Source organism: Sinohyriopsis cumingii, chromosome 5 (assembly GCF_028554795.1).
Source record: "Sinohyriopsis cumingii isolate HCF-2022 chromosome 5, ASM2855479v2, whole genome shotgun sequence".
NCBI classification, from domain to species: Eukaryota; Metazoa; Mollusca; class Bivalvia; order Unionida; family Unionidae; genus Sinohyriopsis; species Sinohyriopsis cumingii.
The window spans coordinates 8,570,814-8,595,884 of record NC_142965.1 but is presented as its reverse complement, the minus strand read 5'-3'; the positions used below and the strand labels follow the sequence as shown (position 1 = coordinate 8,595,884).

Below are 25,071 nucleotides of genomic sequence, written 5' to 3'. Positions count from 1 at the left end.
GTAACACTTTGAGATGACCCCCCAGTAATATCCCATTGCACAAGAAATTGATGTATCAACTGCTATAAAACTGCCTATAAAAACTCATTGAAGAAGAGTACATACATTGTATCTCTCATCCCACTGGTGATAGTAGTTTATTATTATATACATTAATGTGGAAGCATATACATCCATGAACCTTATATTACCATGTTGAGTTGACATCTGACTATATCACGCGTAGTCAAGCTCTATTTATAGAAAAGAAAAGTCCTATTCTTGTTGAAGTGTGACAGTCTTTAAACACGAATTTCAGCTTTTTTGTTCTGATCACAAGCTTGGTTACATAAGTATTCGACCTTTACAATAAAACAGAAAAAAGACAGCAAAATAACAGTTTTGACACTTAATACAATAGTGCTCCTTTGAGCCAACAAACGATCTCTGATGTCAGTTAGTCGAGTATATAATTGTGGAATTAAAAGCACTTTGAGAATGTATTGTGGCATAAAGTCTGGAGAGCCTAAGAAAAATATGGCAAATCTAAAAGCGATGAAAATATTTTGTTGTTGTATCGCTGCACATTTGTGTCGATGTGAAAGCACAACGTTTACTATTATCTTAAGCCTTTCACCCCTTTGCCTCTTTTACATGTGACATTTAATGGGAGATAAACAAACATACCATGCATTAACAAACATACCATGTATTAACAAACATACCATGCATTAACAAACATACCATGCATTAACATGCATGTATCTGCATTAACATTATACTTCAAATTCCTACTAATGCATTCATTATACTACATTAACAAAAACAATACTGGACAACTTTGTTCACGTGCACAAGGGTCTAATCCATGTCCTCGCAACGACGGTCCACACAGTTTGGTTATTAGAGATAAGTTAGCACTTTTGCCGACTTATCAAGCTTGGAAACGAAATCAAAACAGAGATCAGCTTACGCAATGACACTTGGTTACCCTTCCTGTCATGTTTGCAACCTGTACCATATTTTTATCTGCATACAATCGCATAACTACGGTTTCTACCGACGGAGCAGATCTGTACTACACTTACGATCACTTTCACAGACATCGATGAACTTCATCATAACCATACTGTCTCTTCTCGTGTTGGTATCCATGTGCATCGTGGTATATGGAGAAACCGGTAGGACTCACTCACCCCTCCTTAAAAATATATCAAGTTACAAGCTTTTGCTTTGCTCGAAAATAAGCTGTACAGATGTTTGTCGTTTGTTGTGGTAGAAAAAGTTTCTTGATGTCCACATTCTTTGCCTTTTATTCACTCTAGTAAATATTATACCAGGTAATATTACCGGGACATTTTTTATAAATTGAAACAAAAATTCGATCGTTTATTGCATAGAGATTTAATATAATGTTAGGTTTCATCCAGACAAACAATGTCACCTATCATTGTTTACCTTGAAATAGTACACTTTTCATATGTTGCATTCATGCATACATGTCTCATACAAGAAAAGTGTTGGACTTAAACCATGGATACCTTTAAAAGACAGATAATTTATAGAGGTGGCTCTTAGAGCAGGGTTGTTTGTATTTGTAGTCTTACTTTCTAGATATTCAGATTAAAGAGCAACGAATTACTGTTTTGTTTGCCACTGTTCTAAACATGGGCAATATTAAACAGCAGGCAAAATGTATGAGATTCCTTTAAACAATGTTCTATTTACCTAATGTTGTAAATCGGATAACAACGTCATTTTGGCAGTGTTTGGCTCGTAACTTTGTCCTGCATTCCTTTAATTTACAAAGGAAACTGCTTTGTTGCAAATCTTTAACAAAAATATGAAAATTGTAAGATAGCTCAGTGGCATTATAATGAATGGTGATGATTGATGTACACTGTTGAAAACAATATTCAATTACATTTCCTTTATTGTCGAAAATGTACGATATCCGTCCAAATCAACTTGTATGTACGATGAATTATTGCGTCATTCCAGTTAATACCTATTGTCTGCAAGTAAACTTTTTTCATGCGATCATGGGTAAATTCTTTCTTGACGTAGAAGGGTAGGAATATTTTGCTTTGAAAGATATACATACAAAGCACTTTTGTCCATCTTTTGATTCCAAGTACATTTAACAGTTTGTATAGTAGGTTTAACTCAATCAAACTCTTTGTATATTAGGTTTTACTCAGTGAGACTGTTTGTATATTAGGTTCTACCTAATTAGACTGTTTGTGTATTAGGTTTTACCCAATCAAACTGTTTGTATATTAGGTTCTACCCAATCAGACTGTTTGTATATTATGTTCTATCCAATCAGACTCTTTGTATATTAGGTTTTACCCAATCAAACTCTATGTATATTGGGTTTTACTCAATGAGACTGTTTGTATATTAGGTTCTACCTAATTAGACTGTTGGTATATTAGGTTCTACCCAATCAAACTGTTTGTATATTCAGTTTTACCCAGTCAGACTGTTTGTATATTAGATTTTACCCAATCAGACTGTTTGTATATTAGGTTTTACCCAGATAGAATGTTTATATATTAGATTTTACCCAGTCAGACTGTTTACATATTAGGTTGTAACCAGTCATACTGCTTATATATTAGATTTTACTCAACCAGACTGTTGTATATTAGGTTCTACCTAATTAGACTATTGGCATATTAGGTTCTACCAAATCAGACTGTTTGTGTATTAGGTTTTACTCAATGAGACTGTTTATATACTAGGTTTTACCCAATTAGACTGTTTGTATATTATGTTCTACCAGTCAGACTGTATATATATATATATATATATTAGGTTTTACCCAATCAGACTCTCTGTATATTAGGTTTTACTCAATGAGACTGTTTGTATATTAGGTTCTACGTAATTAAACTGTTGGTATATTAGGTTCTACAAATCAGGCTGTTTGTATATTAGGTTTTACCCAGTCAGACTGTTTGTATATTAGGTTTCACCCAATCAGACTGTTTGTATATTAGGTTTTACCCAGTCAGACTGTTTGTATTTTAGGTTTTACCCAATCAGACTCTTTGTGTATTAGGTTTATCTCCATGAGACTATTTGTATATTAGGTTCTACCTAATTAGACTGTTGGTTTATTAGGTTCTACCAAATCAGACTATTTGTATATTAGGTTTTACCCAGTCAGACTGTTTCTATATTAGGTTCTACCCAAGCAGACTGTTTGTATATTAGATTTTGCCCAATCAGACTGTTTGCATATTAGGTTTTACCCAATCAGGCTGTATATTAGGTTCTATCCAATCAGACTGTTTGTATATTAGGTTCTACCCAATTAGATTGTTTGTATATTAGGTTTTCCCAATCAGACTCTTTGTATATTAGGTTCTACCCAGTCAGACTGTGCATTAGATTTTACCCAATCGGACTGTTTGTATATTAGGTTCTACCCAATCAGACTGTTTGTATATTATATTTTGCCCAATCAGACTGTTTGCATATTAGATTTTACCCAATCAGACTGTGTATTAGATTTTACCCAATCGGACTGTTTATATATTAGGTTCTACCCAGTCAGAATGTTTGTGTATTAGGTTTTACCCAGTCAGACTGTTTATATATTAGGTTCTACCCAATCAGAATGTTTGTGTATTAGGTTCTACCCAATCAGAATGTTTGTATATTAGGTTTAACCCGGTCAGAATGTTTGTATATTAGGTTTTACCCAGTCAGACTGTTTGTGGGTTTGTACTTTGGGATGAGTTCATTTTGTTCATTGTGGGTTTGTACTTTGGGATGAGGTCATTCTGTTTAGTAAACATGTTATTGTGGCCCTTTGATCTTGGAAGGTGTGGAAGAAATCTTGTTATGGAATTTGAGTTCAAATCATTAGTTTCCTCTGAGAAAATCAGATCACCCAATTTCTTATTGATTGGCTATTAAAAGACCTGATCTCGTTTACAGCTTTGGGAAGTTCTAGAAATTAGTTAATGACCCTCATCCTGTTTCTGAAACTGTGTTTTTGTAATTGATATAATGTTGTTAATAACATAATTATTTTTTTCTATCTCAAACACTAGTCCTGTTGGAGTCATTTAGTTGTTTTCAATTATTGAAAAAGATTTTATTTCAATTATTCATTGGAATTACAACATGCTAATAAACTTTAGGACGAAGAAGCTGTTTTGGAATTATTGTGAATTCGTTTAAAGACATTTTATATTTTATCGCTGTGATACATCAAAAGACTGTTAGCACACCAAACTAATCCAGACTATTCGCACATCAACAAAATAAAGATTAAACTTCATTCGAAACACCACTGAACTCATTTGGAATACTCTAAACTTTTGGACTTGTGATATAACTTTTAGGAATATTTTAGATTTTATTCACAATACTGTAAGTCATTATAAGATTTTACTTTGTATTCCAGGCAAATAAATCATTTATTGAATTTACAAAACGTGGTGGTTTCACCTTTTCTTTTACTTAGTTTAAAACCATAAAGTAGTATCAGTACAGACAATGACAATATATGTTACTACACCTCACAAATACAATGATACTACATGTTAATACACAGTAGGAATAAGGACAATGAGAATACATATAAACACACCTAATGACCACATACGAAGAGAATACACATAGAGATACCTAAGGGCTATTCACAATGAAAATACATGTTAATACACGTAAGGACTACAGATAACGATGATATATGTTAATGCACCTAAGGGCTACGGACAAATAGAATACACGGTAATAGCAGTAAGCACTACACACAGTGATAATACATACCAAAACACATTAGGACGACAGACAAGAGAATAAGGATGTTTTTATGTTAGAAGAATTGTCTCTTGTGAGACATTTTATGTTGCATTGCAAGGAAGGTTCTATTGTAACGTCATATGCTTTTGTACCAGGTTCTCAGTTTAGGATATCTATGAAAAACCATGACTGAAATGTTTGATGTGCAAATCCGCTTTTTTAAATCCCAAATATAGAGTACAATACCATGAGACACGACGACTTCACACAGTAACGAGATCCAGATCGTATCAAAGCAAAATATGTCGTCTCTATACGTGTACATAGTATTGTTACAAGCCAGGGGTCTTTACTTGACCGATCGGTTGTCAAAACCCTGGCGCGATTCTCGCTAGAAGTCATAAGTTTACCCCAACTTTCCAAAGGCTTCCATACAACTTCAGTTGTAAATTAGAAAGCCCAACGTGTCCATTCTAAACATAAGTTTTACTCTAATCAATGCAAGACGACAGATCTCACCACCTGCCAAATATCTATCAATCGCACATCTGTATGGTTTATCTTCATCAGGTTTTCGTACCGCCAGTCGTTCACGTCGTAGAAACTATACGAGTATCCCCTACACTGGGTACTATTTTAACTCCGCCACCTTAGGTCAGTCAATGTATGCTTTCCAGGCACATTTCGCCAATATAACTGTACCCAATTTGCCACCATGGCGACATAAACGGTATCTGCCGAGCCCCTTCTTATTGGTTCTGTTGTGTAATTTACCCGTTTCCTACCGTAAATACTGTCACTGCAGTCACACCACCAATGTACACCATTAAATTTTAATATGGACTATCTTACCCAGGGACATTCATTCGGTTTTGGCCAGAATTCACTACTAGTGAACCATGGCATCATGGAAACTCACTAACACTTCACTCCGTGACGTTTGCTCCTTGTAATTGGCTAATTATTTCGGGCTAAGGATATTTCCATTGCGCCGAATTCCAATAATCACACAAGTAATCACACAAATCTAAGAATTCCATAAAACTGGGCGCTATAACCAAATGCGCATACTCCAACTTTAGTACAGTATATATGGACGAAGTTTAGAACCATATGTGAAAGCTTTAAACATTTATTGATACTGTTATTCAGTTTTGGTCAAATAATGCTTTCCGTCTCTCAAAATGTCAGATATGTCAGTCAACATATATATGAAGAAAAGAAACAACAATTTCAGGGAGCAGTATTTTACACATTGTGTGTGATCGTCACTTTCCTTAATAATAAAAAGACAATCCATGGTCAACATTTAAGTAACGTAGTTTTCAGCATTCGTAAAGAGCAAAAAAAAAAAAAAAAAAAAAGAAACAAAAACAAAAAAACAGATCTCTTAAAAATTTGATTTTTAGAGTTGGAATGCGTCATTTTGATTCATATTAAGGTAACAATATAATTCATCCCAAACTTTAGCTGATCGGAGTGAAAAAATATACAAAAATATCCAGACCGGAAAATAGGCAAAATATGGGACCAGATTTTTATTTTCGAAAATCTTGCATCGAGCTGATTTTCACACGCGTGTGGAATTCTGCAGCTAGCACACTCTGCCTAATGAAGCTGATTTCTTCTCTCTTGCTTTCCAAATTTCTGTGAAGCCAAAAAAGGCAATGCAAGGATTTGACATGAAAGCTTTGTGCGCTTATGATTTACTGGTAAAATAATTAAAAATATGTACACTGTTTTCATAACTCACAAAGTCATTGACTATTCTCCAATTTCTGACAGTTGAAAAGAAAGTAGTTTTATTCCTTTTATCAAATTTCTTTACGCTATAAGTTAAACATTTATTGATTTAATCAGTGGGATTTATCGTGACACAGGCACGCGGACAAAATCAGACACTACGTGGTTATTCTAGTCAGACATGACTCTTTGCTTATCATACATTTGGTCCCTGCTTGAACGGGATCTTTTCTTATCACTATGAACCTAATGAACAACACATGTATTAGAGGAGATATCTGACTTTTGGGTCAAGAAAACTAATTCTGTCAGCTAGTAGCCTTCTCAAGAAAATAAGCATTGACATAATTATGAGCCTAAAGCAGAGGAAGGTCTCTGCATTGTCTACAATTTTATTTGGAATATAACAACACTTTCTTGTGTATTGAGTTGTTTCATATGATGTAAATACACATTCATATTGTTATTTCACAATTTAAAAATAGGAACTAAAACAAGTTTATTTACGATTGGTCTAAATATTGTTGGGACGTTGACGTATTGTGTCTGTTGAAATAGTTGAAATAGTTGAAATCGTCATAGATTACCAATCAAGTGATTTAAAACACACACACACACACACACGTATATATATTGAGGAAAAATAAGCATAACGTACGATAAATAAACTTCACAGAAGATGAGCTACATAGCTTTCCTAAAGCATGAACTCACTAGAGAACTTTCGTTTATTTAATTTGTGAAAATAATTCCATAACATTATCAAAACGATGACATGGTTCTGTTTTGCTAAGAGGACTTAAACATACGCTTGAGTTATCCATCATTGTCATGCTATTTCGCGAAGTATTTTGCGCGATGGGTATAAAAGCCAGGACTGTAAGCTTCGAACATTAATTCAAAGAAACTGTTTTTATGATTGAAAACCGTTCTCTTCGGACAATTTTATTTAAAATCTCACTCTTTTTGCGCCTCATATAAACTTTTGTACAGCACGTGGAACAATTTATATTTACATTTCTGTGTCTTTTTTCACATATAATTGCCTTGGGTGTATAAAGTCAAAACTTTATATTTTAACGCAATGAACCTGGTGCCTGTTGAACAGTTGTCATTCTTAACTTAAGGCAAAATTCCTTCATTTATCTTACTCAGTGAATATCAATGTCCCATTTATTCTATTACGGCCTGTATTCCCAAGAGCAAAAAGGAATCCCTCCATATAATTCTCAAATAGCAGTAGCGTAGCAATGTATCAATTACAATGCATACAGTGCAAAATACTCGTAGAATCAGGAACTCAATAGAGACCTTTCGTTTATTAAACTTGTAAAGACAATCCCGTCAAAGTATCATAATGATTTTGATATGGTTCTTACTTTAGTGGCGTGTGTGTGAGTTCTTTGCCATTGTACAGCGATTTCTCCTGTGTTACGCTGTATCTGTGAAACGAAGTATTTGCGTGATGGAAGTTTAAAGAAAGCCACGAGGTGTTTAGGCGTTTAATATTTATTCCATATGTAGAAAAATTAGTATTTAAATTTATGTGTCTTTCTTCAAAAAGTAATTTCCTTTGGCGTGTATGTTCAGACTTTGTATTTTAACACACTAAACCTGGTGCTTGATGAAATATTTTCATTCTATACTTGTGGGCAAATATTTCTTCTTTTTTCTTACCGAGTACATATCAATGTCTGTCTCTATGTCCTAAAGTAAAGCATACAATCCCTTTGAATAATTTTCTTAAAGTAGCAGCTTGGCAAAGCAGCAATTACAATACAGTATACAAGCATCGTAGAATCAGTTCCTAGCATAAAGATAATCACAGATCTTTAAATTGTTGCTTTCTTGTTTTCCCGAAGACACATCAGAGCAGATTGAGAAAAGAGCACACAATCAACCAGACTGGTTAGTACATTGCTGAAATCTTACGGACATCCATCCCAGGGATCCGTTTTGTTCTTTACTTACAAGTGAGTAGGAGCTGGCGTTTCCAAACATACAGAGACTCGATTAGTATTCATATAAAACACGAACATACAATCATGCATAATTAAAATCATTACATGATTGTTATACTATCACAGGATCAGATATTATATTTATAGGTTTCGACAGATGAATGTTGTAATTGTGTTGAAATATTTGCAATATCTGCATTATGTCTGCATTTTCTTCGTTCAGTTTAAAACTTGTACTGCAACATTATTCTTATTTTTGTCACATAATCATTTTTTGGCCCGACTGTTAAATATTCTAGATAGTCTACAATCAGTGAAAAGTGACTCACTAGATGCGATAATTTTTCACTTCATATCATAGCGAAAAGTAACAAACTTTTGAATATAATGTCATATATATATATATATATATATATATATATATATATATATATATATATATATATATATATATATATATATATATATATATATGTGTATATATATATATATATATATATATATATATATATATATATATATATATATATATATATATATATATATATATATATATATATATATATATATATATATAGACATATAGATATATACATACATATATATATATATATATATATATATATATATATATATATATATATATATATATATATATATATATATATACATACATCTGCGTACTTTTTATTTATCGTTGTAAACTGTATAGAATATTTTTTTATATAAATTATGTGCGTAATTTGGCTTTGTTAATAATAAAATGGAAGTTTCAAGAAGAATTAGGTTGGTTTCCAATTGGTTACGTGAGGTGATGTGAATATACTTAGTTTTGAAGCAAATCAATAGTGTATGTTGTCACATGGTGTCTATTGCGACATTCAGTGGTTTATCTACCCACGCGTCATTTGTCAAATACGCAGACTTTTCCGATGTGATGCACAAACATAGTCGTCGCTACGTAAACTGATGCACCAGAATGTTACCTTTTACTCATTAACACAAAATCAAGGCTCGGTCTAAAAATCGTCCCCAGTAGATAAATTGACGCACCAAATATTATGTTTTGTTGATTAAAACAAAATTAAGGTTTGGTCGAACTACTTTAATGACTAGATTAAAACTCTCCCAAACCGAAAACACGTGCACATCAGTTTCTTACGCTAATGTTGTCATAACACTGAGGGTTAAAACTGAATGTGGATCCTGCAGCTGACCTTATGTGACCTGTAACTCTCCCATCATTTGTATCAACAGGATGTTAAAAATGGATAATCACCATACCCAGGAAAGAGCTGGAAAATAAACACGTAATTTTAAAGTGATTCTCTGAAGCAACAATTTCCATTCTCTAAATGTTATGCCTTGCGTTATTCCAATATACTGTCAGCATTCGATTGAAAATGGCATCCAAGGCAAAAAAAAAATTAAAATAGATCCAAAACAAATGAAATTATCTGTTGGACCGCGTTTGTGACAGACCGATGATAGCAGAAGTCTCGCTAGTAGTTTAAAGCTAGGTGTCCAGGACTCCTAATTTGGAAAACACAGGAGCCCCACAAGCAAAAATTGCAGTACCCTATCAGAAACATATTGGGCATACCTGAAGTGGCTAAATGTCCAGACGAATAGAACCAGTGGTTCTAACTGAGTTTAATTTACTAACTTCTTAACACCACTGACATTTAACTCTTGTTTGTCCATTAAGGTGAGAGTGAATTATGTCAGGCCAAGGAAACGTCTTACTCCATACTCTAAGCTAAGCATCACACATAGTGTTCCATGTAAAATATCAGTTCTATCAACCTATAGCACTCTGTTGAATCTCATTACAATCTTCGCCAATTTGCCTAAAAAATACTTATCCAAATTTGCAAACAGCATTTTGTCTAACTCTCAACATGTATTGATTTCGAGGTCACATGCACTGCTCATTCGGCTACACTTAGAAACGAGCACAATAATGAAAGGGAAAGTTGTTCATTTGATGTACATTCACACAAAAGTACATCACTGGATCTTTCTGCCTCTGAATGCAGCCATTGTAAATATCAGTACATTTTCCCACCACTCTGCAGCTAATCAAGTCTTTGAACTTGCCGTTAAGCTATTGGGGCATGTTCTTCAGGTACACTCTTACAATGACAACGTGTACATCTGGGAGTCTTTCAGCCACAGCTAAAACGATCATTTGATTAAAACAGCTTCCTACTCAGCAGATGGTTGAAGCAGGACTGGCAAGTCCTTGAATTTGCCGTCCGGCAAATGTGTACGTACATAGGACTCCTCTATAAGTGAATTTCTGCATGCCAGGTAAAAAAAAAATTGCTTCGAAATACGCGTGATTAATCGTTTCCGAGACCTCTGACTGTATTGTTATCTTACCGGTGGAGCCTTTATCATCCAAAGATGAGGTAACGGTTACTCATAAAGTAAAACGTAGTTTGTGCAGCAATGGTTAAAAACACAGCTGCAACGTTTTTAAAAAAAAGTTAAGTCGAGTGAAGTATGTAACAGTTAAGACGCCTTTATATTTTGGAATATATGTACAGATGCTAAATAAAATCACCATGACCAAATATGCAAAAGACAATAACTTTTAGAACAGTACACTGGCAAAGCATTCTGGGTTGCCAGAACACAAACTGCTGACTGAAGGTCCACAACACCAGGCAGATTTAAATGCAGGGTTACAAAAACATTCTTCCAAACAGGACATAGCAGTGAAAGTGCAAATTAGGTGTGTACATTGGCTGAGTATAGAAGACATCACTTTTAATAAATACAAATCTCTTCTTAATTTAATGTACGACTTAACAGCTGAAGAAATTGATGTCATTGGCATTTTGAAGAATTCTCCCAATCATTATGACTCGGCTACTACCTGTTCAGAGTTACTGGAGTGCCTATGAAACGTTGTTGATGATAGTCTTATACGTGACATGCAAAACTGATCATTTGCGACAACAATGGCAGATGAAAGAACTGGCATAGCCAGCAATAAACGCCTTGTCATATATGCTCAAATTATGTCTGATGACATAAAACCTTCAGCAAGGTATTTAACAAATATATAATGTTCAGATGCTTCTGGCAAGGGAATTGCCTTATTGGCTTTAGTTACATTATATAACTGATACTTTCTTTGTGTATCTAAACAATGAAACTATATTTTAAAAACTTCTGAAAACTGATCATCGACTAGAATAAGATTCATAGGTTTGGATTTTGACTCACTGTTTTTTTCCTTGATGAGTCAAATGACTTACATTAAGTCATTTGTAGATAAAACACTGCATGGCCTATGAATACGCATAAGGATCATGTTTTTATAGCTATTATACTGTCTAAACTTGATATGAATTTCTTGGAATATTACATTTAAAAAGGAGAAAATAAAACAAGAAAATGATTTTCATGTAAAATGTTTTTATAGAAACTAACATTTGTATACAAAAAGACAATAATGCTCAGTCTGGAAATAAATATTATTGAGCTTCGCCCTGTGTCGTCTGCTGTTATCTCTGTCAATACTGCTGTTCCCAGTCTCTCCCTCTGGCAAAAATCAAACACTGCAACTCTGTGGAAAAAGAAAACAATTACATCAGATAAGGTGCAAGATGATGAAGCAACATTTAATCTACTAAACCGTGAGTTCATTGGAGAGTTTGATAGAGACATGGCTGAGACGTTTGTAAATGAAAATGATATTTCTGTGTCCAAATGTGAGCTTGTTAGGGAAGGGAAGACAGATTTGTTTGATAGAGACATGGCTGAGACATTTATTAATGAAAATGATCATTGTGTTAGGAAAGACGGATTTTGTACACTATGAGCCTGATGATATACAGAAATTTTTAGAAAGTAAGCAGAATGCAAACACATTAAAAAGATCATTTTTGTTGTAAGGCTAGTGGCAGAATTCTTACAGTAATAAAAATCAATTCAGAAATTTACATGAGATACACCCATCTGAATGGGATCAGCACCTGGCTGGTTTTATACTCAGTGTTAGGAGAAAAGATGGATCTGAATTTGAACCGAACAGCTTAAGAAGCATCATCAGTTCCATTGATCGCCACCTTAAAATAAAGAAATATGCAACTACAATCATGAGAGGGACAGACACAAATTTTGCATTAACAAGGGAAGCTCTTCGGGCTAAGCAAAAAGATTTAAGCTCTAAAGGAAAGTGAAATAAACCCAATCGGAGTCAACCGATCACAGACGAAGAAATAAATGCCCTGAATAGCAAAAAACTAATGGGGATGGTTCAACAACTCTGTGCATTTTGGTTTGAGAGGAGTGACTGAACATTACAATCTGAAATGGGGACATGTTACACTAAAGAAAGATGTGAATGACCTCGAGTATCTTGAACTCAGTGAAAGGCAGACAAAAACAAGGACAGTATACAATGTCAAGGACATCAGGGATATTAATCCTAATATGTATGAAAACATAAACAACAAAGAGAGGAATCCACTTGCTATCTACAAATGGCATACTGAGCAAAGACCAGCAGAATTTTGTCAACGCGAAGATCATTTCTATATTGAGCCCTACACTATGCCAATCTCAGCGACAAACCCAAAAATAGTTTAGGAAATAAGTCGTAGGAATGAACAAACTTGGATGCATCATGAAGAAGAAAAAATTGAAGGAAAAGGCAAATATTACAGATAGAAAGAAATTAACAAACACTAGTAGCCGAAAGTACCTAATTCAGAAGTTAAGAGACAAAAACATTCCCCCAACTGATATCGTGCAAATTTCAGGCCACAAAAATGTACAGTCTATAAACAGCTACTCAAACATTAGTGACAAATAGCAACAGACGTGCTCCTGAGCAACACCGGCCACCCAAGTAATGATGCTGTCAACCCCCGCCTCCAAAACAAAGAAATTTCAAGCTGCACAGCAAGAGACTAGTATATCAAGTTCCCAAACGTGTAATAGTCTCAAACACGGCCCACACAGCGGAAACGTAGAAGAATTTTTGAAAGTGACGCTGACAGTCAGAAGGAATAGAGAAATGAGGACAGAAACAATATCAATGAAATGTAGTTAGGGTTATATTATTTAATTACCTTTTGTTCCTTCATTACTTTGATGTTTCTGAATATGTATATATATAAATATGCACTCGTCAAATTTGTTCACAGCGCCAGTGCCGACCACACGTAAGTTGCGCATCTTTTCTTTTACATCTTTCTCCTTGTAGGCACTCACTATCTTTGAGCATGTCATCTTCTGTGAAACATTTAATTGGATGAAAAGGCTTGTTTTATATCCAATATAACGTCAATGTTGCATTCTGTCGTAAATGTTATTTTATAAAAGGTAAAGGAAATTGTTCCATATGATTGACTTTATCTATATGGTAGAGAAGAAGAATGTATTAGGTATGCATGAATCTGACTTAAAAAAAATAGTCTTTGCATCTTTACTTGCTCTGTACCCTACACTGGCTATCCATTCGATCCAGAATCAAACACAAAACTTGTTCTCTGTGCTACGTTTCACTGACGGACTCTAGTCCAACATACCTATCCGACCTCACCCATGTGTAAACACCAGCAAGATGCTTACGCTCCTCTTCTGACAATCGTATACTCATTATTCCCACTATGAAAACAAAGTCATATGGACAGCGTTCTTTTTGCGTACCAGGGCCCAGCAACGTGGAATGAAGTGCCCACTGAACTTAGACACAAAGACACAGTGATCCCATTCAAGAGTGCCCTCAAAACTCACTTATTTCGACTGCAGAAACAAACTTAAAGACCTGATAATGTTTCCTACCTTAAATATTCTCAGCATGTTTTTTATGTTTTCTAATTTCATGGTGTTTGTGTTTGTAATCATATAATTATATATGTTTTTTATCTTGTAGGTGTTGTCTAATGTTGTAAAGCGCTTAGAGCTTCTAAAGATTAGGCGCTATACAAAGTCCTCATTATTATTATTATTATTATTCCTCGGGGCAAACGAGATATTGAACGTTTTGACAAGAATAAATGTTTATGAAGCTGCGGTTTCCTATTTCGTGGTTTAAATAACAAATATGCATTTGTTAAATTTGTTCACAGCTCCAGTGCCGACCATACGTAAGTTGCGCATCTTTTCTTTTACATCAGAATTTGCACATTACGTGTTTCGAAACGTTATTTTAATAGAGCGAGGGATCAGCAATGGTTGACACACATTGTATTAACACGGGAGAATGTGCATACAAATTCATCGCTTAAAAATTTCTCTTTACATTTCAATTAAATTATTCACTGCAATTAGAAAGTGCATAAGACATACTTTCGGACTAAATCAAGATTTTGTGATTATTGTGAATTTATTTAGAGAAATTTTAGATTATATTAATGTGATACATCAATACTGTTAGCATAGCAAGACTATTCCAGGCTGTTGTTACATCATCACTTTCAAAATTGGAGTTCATTTCTAACCTCACTGGAATTTATTGAGAACAGTCTATACTTTTACACTTGTGATATAACTTTTAAGCCTATCTCGAATTATATAATTCACAATACTTTAAATATTTGATGATTTTACGAAACTTGTTGGTTTTCGTTTTTTCTATTACTTAGTTTAAGACTTTATAATCGTAACACAGCCTATAAAACATCGCAATGAGCTGTCATCTATACTCAGATAATAAGCGCCGCATGGGAACACCCCATTGTATACCGATGCATTTGCGGCATCTTTTCAAATGGACACACAAATAATAAAATATAGTCTGAAATCTTTGTATGAAGTAAGATGTATTAAACTTATAAACTTCTACTTTTAGTATGTCATAGTTGTATTTCTCCGGAATTCATTTCTTCAAACCTATTGCTTCGTCTTAATCGGGCATTTATGAAAGGAGTAGAAATTCATATCACATGTATCCATTTGCATCGAAATTGTGTCGGTATCCATCAAAAGAAACTTCTGGTTTATCCTACTGGCACTGGACGTTTTCGTTTAAACTGATGCGTCCCCACTCACACGAATACAACAGCATATAATTAGCTATAATATAGTACAGTCTATCAATAATGTTTGTAATTTTTTTTCTTGACTGTAAGTTGTAGTGGTTATCCATATATGCATGCGTTCTATTTTAAAATATTAAGAGCATAAGATTAGATAGGATGTTTAAATAGATGCTCAGGTTCATGTTTATAGTTACTAATAATAATATATTAGTAGTAAACACGATGGGGTTGTTTCCCATGGGACATGTCGATCATTCGGAATTCTAGAAGAATTAAGTTATTTTCTATGGGATTGGTTATAAATATTGAAACTGTCTAAAATTGTCTACTCGTTCGACCACAAAGTATCATTATTAAAGATTAACGAGAAAAGTCTGTGCTTGAAGTTCATTTTCGCATCCATTGTGCATTGTAGAATTTTTTAATTTAATTATCAAATGGATGTGTATTAGCACCATACCCTTTTAAGCTACTGTTACAATAATGCCAACTTGACCTACAAGTCAACTTTTCCAGGGTTTGGCTAAAAGTGTTTACGTTTAACTCATGCCAATAAATTTTGTGCATTCTTTATACATTCTTTTCTTCTTAGGATTATTAAACGAAGCTAGTATCCGGACAAGTGCTAGTCCCCATTATTAATAAATAGGTTACCATGATTCATACCTTACGTTGCACTTACTTTAGTTAAATGATGTCTTTGTGATTTATATTTTAGACACTGTTCATTTAGTAAACGCCTTTGTAACAATCATGGTCACAGTGACTTTTATTTAACATAAGTATGAATACATATCAGGTTGGGAATCCTGGATTATTTCCAAGGGTACTTCTGAATTCACAGTGACATAGCCTATGTGTTTCAATATGGACACCACTGAGACTGACACATATAATCATATATACAGTTACGGAGTAGAAAAATATGAATTTGTTCTTTCAACTGACATTCTCCAACTGTCCTCTTCTACACTTAGAAATTTAACCTGATGGTCAAAACCTGGAAGCTATGAGACCTTATCCTTGAGGTCTATCCCTACCCTCAAGTGACATAGACATTGATTCACAGCTGGAAAACCATTGAGATCCTCACAATATAAGCATGTAATACTTACTGGACATGAAAACAATGCGCAACACTAACTGATATTTGCCATGAGGGCAATTATTGCCCGCAGGGATATCCCCGTTGGATTCAAACATTGGAGTCGATCGTTAGGATAATGGTGTTAAAACTTGGAATTCTATGTTGTATTTACTAGTTTTGCAGAAAACTATATTTATTAAAATTCCCCGGTTACTTTATACTGATTACCTGCAATGTAAAATGAATAATATTTTAGGAATTTGTATGAATACGAGATATTCCCGTGTCATTTCTGATGAACAGCATGACGTTCGCTTTTTTATGTGGTGTTTTATTTGTATGCTCATAATTTAAATAAATAAATATATTTGATTAGGTGGATTGATATGGTGTTTCGGTAATGCAAATTCTACTTCGTCATCAAAATTTGTGTACTTATTGTAGTTAGCAACTAAACAAATCTTATGTTAACGTTGTTTAAGCCGATTACTTATTTGTTTGTGTCCCCCCCATCCCGCCAAAAACAAGATAAATAATTAAACAAAAGATATTGAAAATCTAGGCAGTTAATTTCGAAATAAACTATTCATTTGATGTCATATTGACAACCATTCGTTTCTATGCTGTTCATTTCTTAACGTTAAAATGATCTTTGAAATTTTAAACATTATCGAAAATTGTACAACCTTCAATGGTAAATTCTGTTTTGTTTCATGCTTTTAGTTCCGATATGCCCTCTTTCTACAGCTTTCCTGTTCCCGTTTGTAAAATAAGTCAATTCAGCAACCTACCCAAGTAATAATTCTTTTGTATTTTGTGTGGTTATTTCCTATTGTTTCGTAAAATACATTCTTTAAGAGTAGCACGTACTTAATCATGATCCTTAATCCTTAATCTAAGGAACCTGCTACTATGCGGAATACTACAATACGGGTATGAAGGCTACCAATTACGCCATCGACCATCTTCTCACAAATGTAACCATTGACGAAAGCGTGCATTTGTTCTGGGACAGCAATTATTGCAAGACGGTGTGTGAGCAATCCCTGCTAAATGATGCCTACGAATGCTGGGGATTCACATACGATCCGACCGAAAAAATGTCGTTTGTACTACTACGACAAACCAATCTACATCATCCAATTTTCTCTGATGGGGAAGAACAGCATTACGTCTTTATTTTTGAAGAGATGCAAAAATGGTATGTATTTGTACAAACTATATCAGACATAGTTAAGCAAAAGCAATGATAACGTATACATAGAATCTTCCTTCTGTATATGTCATTGTTTATGAGTTTTAATGATTTGCTGAGTCACCATATTTGAGAACTTGATCTTAGTATGTACAGAAGACACATAATGAATAAAGTATGTCTATGTCCTTGGAATGTCCTTGGAGTTTCGATTATTTTTTTTCGAAACACATGAACTCATTTTAAATCTAAATGTAAACTTTGCTAGGGCGCCATATTTAAGAAACCAGACTATTTGGTAGCTATTGTTTAAGTTGGCATTGTCTTGTAAGCAAAATATGCATTTTAAAAATATTAATAGTGTACGGTCAATTAAAACAAGAATAATGTCTTTTTAATGAAATTTTGAAAGAAATAAATCCAAATCGTATTCTGGAAAACATGTATGTACGTTAAATGTTCTTTAAAAAGAAAACAGGGATAATGTATGTATAAAGTAAGAGCTTTTATATTGGTATAGTATATGATTAGTAGTGACTTACTGAGTCATCTCTTTTCTCCATGTACTCAAAAACGGAGTTTTCAAATCACGATTGAGAGCGAGACCGTAGCGTATACTTCCGTAACATATAAAATGAAGCACGAGAAATGAATAAAGTTTTGATTATTTAATTCCAAAACTGTAGACTGTATTATTACGTCTTATACAACATTGCTCTCCTTTAATAATATGCATTCTCATATATATATATATATATATATATATATATATATATATATATATATATATATATATATATATATATATATATGATAGATAGATAGATAGACAGACAGACGGATAGATAGATAGATGGATAGATAAAACGACTGTCATTTAAATCAAAAGTATATTGGATCTAATGAAAAATGATTGAATGAAGTCATATATGTAAGGCATAAAAGTAACCTTATACTTGTATCCTTTAAAAAATGTATACGACGTAGATTTTCAACTTTCGGACTTTCGGATCACAATGCCTTTTTGTACTTTCCAATTGGTACTGTTGGACTGGACATATTGGGTTGAAATTCTGTTTGTAGGCAGTCTATTTATGGTTATGAATATGTACATTTTTCTCCTGGTGTCACAATATTTTCATTCTACTTTTCATTCACTTTTAAATTGAATGTTAATGGAGCATATTTACTGGAAATGCCAATAATTAAATCTTCTTTATTTTAAATTTTTTAGATCCTTGAACGACCGTTCCAACGCCCAGTAGGTTTGCTCTAATTATTATAAATTGTTTAATTTCACATTTATGGTTGATACATATTACTTTAGATTATGCACCCGTGGGTTTTACAAGGAATCGAAAATGTTAAGCCTAGTGGTTAGAGCGTCCGCCTCGGATGGTCGTGGGTTCGATCCCCGGCCGATTCGTACCATAGAATTATCAAAAATGGTCCTAACAGCTGCCTTGCTTGGCTCTCAGCATTAAGAGGTTAGTGTTAGGAATGGTCGGCCTGGTGTCAGGACAATGTGACTGAGTCGGACATCAGGCTACATGTCTGCGACATGATGCCCCAGTGCTAGAATCACTATAAACTGCCACACTACATACATCGTAGCGATATGACTGAAAAATTGTTAAAGCTACGTTAAAAAATATCCAAATCCAAAAATGTTCTTTACTGACATTTTCTTAATGAACGGTTTATGAAAAGACAAGTCGTTTTTTCATTCCTAACCATAGACAATTAACCCTAAAGTGAGCAAAAACATTATACATTGAAGAGGAACAAAGGAGTAAACTGTATACTAATCTTACAGACTGTCACATTGACATGAAAGAAATAACATGAGCATTACATTGACATGAAAGAAATAACATGAGCATTACATTGACATGAAAGAAATAACATGAGCATTACATTGCACGGGTTGTGTATTTACATGACATTCTCATTTACAATATTTATTTTTTTCCTTCTTGGCAAATATCAGTAGATATTGTGAAATGTATGTGAGGTAAAAGTAAACAAAAAATAAAAAACAAATTACACATATCTTTAAAAAAGGTAGTAGTTCATAACTGTATAAACCTCGCCATGTTTACTGTTGTTCTGATATAATGATTTTACTAACAGATATATATATATATCTAACAGATATATATATATCTAACAGATATATATATATATATATATATATATATATATATATATATATATATATATATATATATATATTCACAATATGATGATATTTGAGACTTTTATCCTTCTAGCAACAACGACAGCCTCAGCTAGTGAGTAGCAAACATCCTGTTTCTTTTGTTATTGTTATGCAATCTTTCAAACAAGATTGCAGGATATTCATCCTATTTCGCATGCTCTCCCTCTCTCGCTCGCTTTCTCTCTCTCTCTCAATCTTGTGTCCAGACATAAATGCCAATAACGTTTCACATGTTGCCAATAACGTTTCACATATTTCCAAGTTACAACGAGGGTGCATCATGGGATGGAGGATTATCTTAGACAAAAACCTAGGCACTTAGAGTAACTTCCCAGTTTTCATTCCAGATAGCTTAAAAGTGTTTGTATCCTTCCTATGTTGGCTAAACTTCTATCCTACAACACTACTGATACAAAACCTACAGTATGTGTAGAATTTGGGACAAATATGTATGAATCAGAACTACTGGGTCGTTTTGACCTAATTTGTAGGGTACAGTTGAAACTGGTCAATATTGTGTCCAGGCCTTAGTTCGTATGACTTGTCACCTTTACTTCGTATGACTTGTCACCTTTTTCTATCAAACTTATACTGAGACTTCATCGTTGAATTAAACCATTTCACGCTTCAAATAAAGCTCAATTTAAGTTCATTTATAGGAGTTTGACTAATGCTCTTAAAAAAGGATTATGTGCTCTAATATCAACAGCAAGATACTATGAGTCTATTACTACCAAAAATGCACATACGTACATTGTGCGTGCATCTGGCGATGGGGGCCCCTGGTGGTCGAGTGGTTCAAAGCGCATGCCTTTACATATCTCTGCCATCTTACTTCTTTTTTCATAGGTTCGAATCTCGGGCTCGGCCAATGTGGGTATGTGAGAAAGCTTGACAGTAGCTTCATGTTGGTCGGTGGTTTTTATCGCTGTTTTCCTAAGTTATATCTCCACCAGTTACACTGGCTGCTATATATAACATATTGTGTTATGATAAATTGCGTTAAACCCACAACAACATCTGACGATGAAGCCATGTAACACACTAAAACTGGGTTGCTGTAGCATACCTTCTCTACTTAATTGAACACAAATAAAGATAATGACTCGAGTCACAGAAGCGAATATGTCTTGATAGATTCTTCGCACTAACAGCTCATGTTACTTTGACTTTTTTGGCCCAGTCACAATTTCCATATCAACAGTGAGTAGTTTCTTGCATACTAATTACTGTTAATGACTACTAACGACTTAATGACTACTAACGACTTAATGACTACAAACGACTTCATAACTTCTAATGACTTCGTAGAGGTAACGTATTTACTCGATGCGGAAAGATTTGGTGATCAACCGAAACAACGTAGGAATTTTTATATATAAACAATACAGGTATACACATATATGTAATATATGGTACCTATCAGCAGGTAAGTAAAACGTATTATATTCTGATTTAAAATGGCGGTTTACAAAATGATTATATTTATATATAAATTGTATTCTTTTAAAGATTAGCTAAACACGAATTTCTATATGTCAGACGTTTAGTTGGATTTATAGTTTCTATCAGAGTTCTAAATATACAAATGATTTATCGCCTTCCTAGTCAATCATAAAGCTATGGTGTTTCTTGGGAATAATCGACTAAATCGAAGTTTATCGACAGATTGTTGAGAAGAGCTGAGTAGGTCCTCAAAGATCATTCCACAGTCAGTGCTTTGCAATTATTATTATTATTATTATTATTTTATTATTATTATTATTTTTAAATTATTATTATTGTTGTTGTTGTTATTATCACTATTGTTATTATTGTTATTATTATTATTTTATTATTATTATTTTTAAATTATTATTATTGTTGTTATTATTGTTATTATTATTATTATTATTATTGATATTATATTTGCATCAATCTTCAATATATATATTGACTGCTCTAATGATATGTTTGGAGTTTGTATTTTCCTAATACAAGCACTGCATCAGATTCACATGCTTTAGAGAGAAAGGTTAAATTAAAGCCTGTTTGGTGAGAAAGAGAATTGCTATATAATATTTCGTCGGGTATATGTAAACAAATAATTTTAAAACTCAAGTATATGATATTGTTCTAGTGTTGCATTGCCTGACAATTTTGTTTTAATCAAAGGGTAAGATAATTAGGTAGTTGGGTGGCCTTTAAATTCGCAGTGCCATAAAATAAGAACAATTTAGAGGTAAAGTATTATTTTAGTGATTGGAAACATGGTTTCAAAATAACACATTAGTATTTATTCTACATTTATTGTGAAATATTTCAGGATACTGCGATTATGAGGTTTACAGAGATACATCGATAACTGCTACCGACTTTGGACTAGTGACACAACTAGTCAATGGTCAGACTGTAACTGTAAATGAGACAGTGAGAGTTGCAAAAGAAGAGGCAGAATGCAGAACCATCTGTGAAGTGTCTATCCTCAATGACGGCTACGAATGCTGGGCCTTTTCATACAATTCGGGTGTAGGGTGTTACCTGCACTACTACGACCACCCAATCACCATCACGAAAATACCTATGATCGGAAACACAATGAATACGGCTTTGTACCTGAAGCGCTGTAGTGATGGTACGTTTCCTATTCTTCTTCTTCTGAATCTAGTGAACGAGTGAAAGTGAAAGGAGTCAAAGTTTAACGAGTCATAGTGTAACGAGAGTAGTAAATGGGGATACCCTACGTACAATGGGAATTAGCATTACAAACCACCCTGGGACACTCTACGTACAATGGGAATTTAACATGGCGAAAAATCGTGGGACACTCTACGTACAAGGGGAATTTAACATGGCGAAAAATCGTGGGTCACTCTACGTACAAAGGGAATTTAACATGGGGGAATAGAGTTTGGGCTTGTCTAGGGACAAGGGGAATTGAACATGGGGAATAGAGTTTGGGCTTGTCTAGGGACAAGGGGAATGGAACAGGGGACTATAGTGTGGGTCTGTCTAGGGACAATGGGAATTTAACATGGGGAATAGATCGTGGGACTGTCTAGGGACAATGGGAAATTTAACATTACGGAAACCCCTGGGGGATATAGCCTCAAGGGAATTTAACATATGGAAATTGAACATGATGGATCTGTATAGCGTCAAGGGGAATTGAACATGGTGGGACTATCTAGGGACAATGATGGTAGAGGGTCAAACACAACAGAGACAGAAACATACATACACTAGTACAAGCGTGGGATTTATATATAAAGCATTACCAAGACCTGAAATCTTGCTGGGGTGTTCAAAAATTTGCATAATTGTAATGATGCTATAAATAGCTATAATCAAGGAAATGCTCAACGACAAAATGGATGTGACTAAAAGTAACGTTAAAATGACGAAATTGTCCCAGAATTTAAAGGAAAATGAACATATCCCCGAAAATTAAGTTACAATGGTTTAGACTAAAATGGATAAAATTAGTAACTACTTACAATATCAACTTCTGTGACGATCGTGGATAAATACCTATGTATCTATAATCAGCTGAAATTCCTATGAAATCCCACTATCTATTTATAGCTCCAACTTGTGGGTTTTTCCTTTGGAAAATCCCACTTTTTATAGCCTCAGCTTGAATGACGTTCCTGTTTATGAATTCTAGTATATATGTATAGCTACAAAATGTGGAAATCCCCAAGTCGATATTTATAGTCTCAAAATTTCCAGCGTCAGTGACGTCACTGTACTGAACACTAGGGGATAAATGGCAACAGTGTTGCAAGTGGCTGACCTGAATACGCGCTACTGTAGGTAGGTAGGTAGAGTGTATCTGATAGGGATAAAGTGAGTTTTATAGGGACAAACAGAGACCAATACACACACACACACACACACAAGATACGCGCGCAGACACACTCACACACACACACACACACGCACACACACACACACACACACACACACACAGAGGGAAGAGGAAAAAACAAACCCCAAATATACTATCCACACTCGGGAGGAAAAAAAACAACCAAATATACGATCTACACAACGTACGCGAACACACACACACACACACACACACACACACACAGAGGGAAGAGGAAAAAACAAACCCCAAATATACTATCCACACTCGGGAGGAAGAAGAAGAAAAACAACCAAATATACGATCTACACAACGTACGCGAACACACACACACACACACACACACACACACACACAGAGGGAAGAGGAAAAAACAAACCCCAAATATACTATCAACACAGAAGGGAGATAATACAAACCCCAAATAAACTATCCACACAAACGTACGCGAACGCATACAAACCCCAAATACACTATCAACACAGAAGGGAGATAATACAAACCCCAAATAAACTATCCACACCAACGTACGCAAACGCATACAAACCCCAAATACACTATCAACACAGAAGGGAGATAATACAAACCCCAAATAAACTATCCACACAAACGTACGCGAACGCATACAAACCCCAAATATACTATCCACACAACGTCGCTAACGCATACAAACCGCAAATATACTATCCACACTCGGGAGGAAGAAGAAGAAAAACAACCAAATATGCGATCTACACAACGTACGCGAACATACACACACACACACACACACACACACACACGCGCGCACACCACAGAGGGAAGAAGAAGAAAACCATTATACACTATCCACACGCAGTGAAGAAATAACCCTTTATATATATATACTATCAACAGAGAGTGAAGAAAATAACCCATTATATTCCATCAACACAGAGTGAAGAAGAAAAAGTTTTTTGAAAGCACCTAAGCCCTCACCTGCAATGACCAACTCTGCCAAACACCTACACCCCACCCACCCCCACTCCCAACACTACAAAACCCATTTAACCCGTTATTTTATGGTATCAGTGTGTGATTTAGGAAACATCAAGACACAAAATGATGGACGAATAGACTGACTATTGTTTACGGACTTGCATGCCTAAAGAGCGTGCGTGAAGGAAAACATCCTTCCATTTCAATTCTAACTAAAACATGATCCAGAGGGATAGAGAGAGGTGAAAGAGAACAATTTCATAAAGTGTGAGTAAAAACAAAACACGCCATCCTTATTATACAATGTCAA

General features: G+C 34.4%; 1 long non-coding RNA gene across 1 annotated transcript in view; it reads left to right on the top strand.

Annotated features, from left to right (window-relative positions):
• Positions 1–1,001: 1,001 nt before the first annotated feature.
• LOC149798601 (uncharacterized) overlaps positions 1,002–25,071 on the top strand; it is a 31,755-nt gene continuing 7,685 nt past the window's right edge. The window contains exons 1-8 of the long non-coding RNA XR_016420832.1: positions 1,002–1,160; positions 8,349–8,459; positions 13,613–13,630; positions 14,540–14,557; positions 17,439–17,739; positions 18,968–18,994; positions 20,007–20,027; positions 22,260–22,568. This is a non-coding gene — a long non-coding RNA (uncharacterized LOC149798601). The remainder of the gene's footprint in view (positions 1,161–8,348; positions 8,460–13,612; positions 13,631–14,539; positions 14,558–17,438; positions 17,740–18,967; positions 18,995–20,006; positions 20,028–22,259; positions 22,569–25,071) is intronic.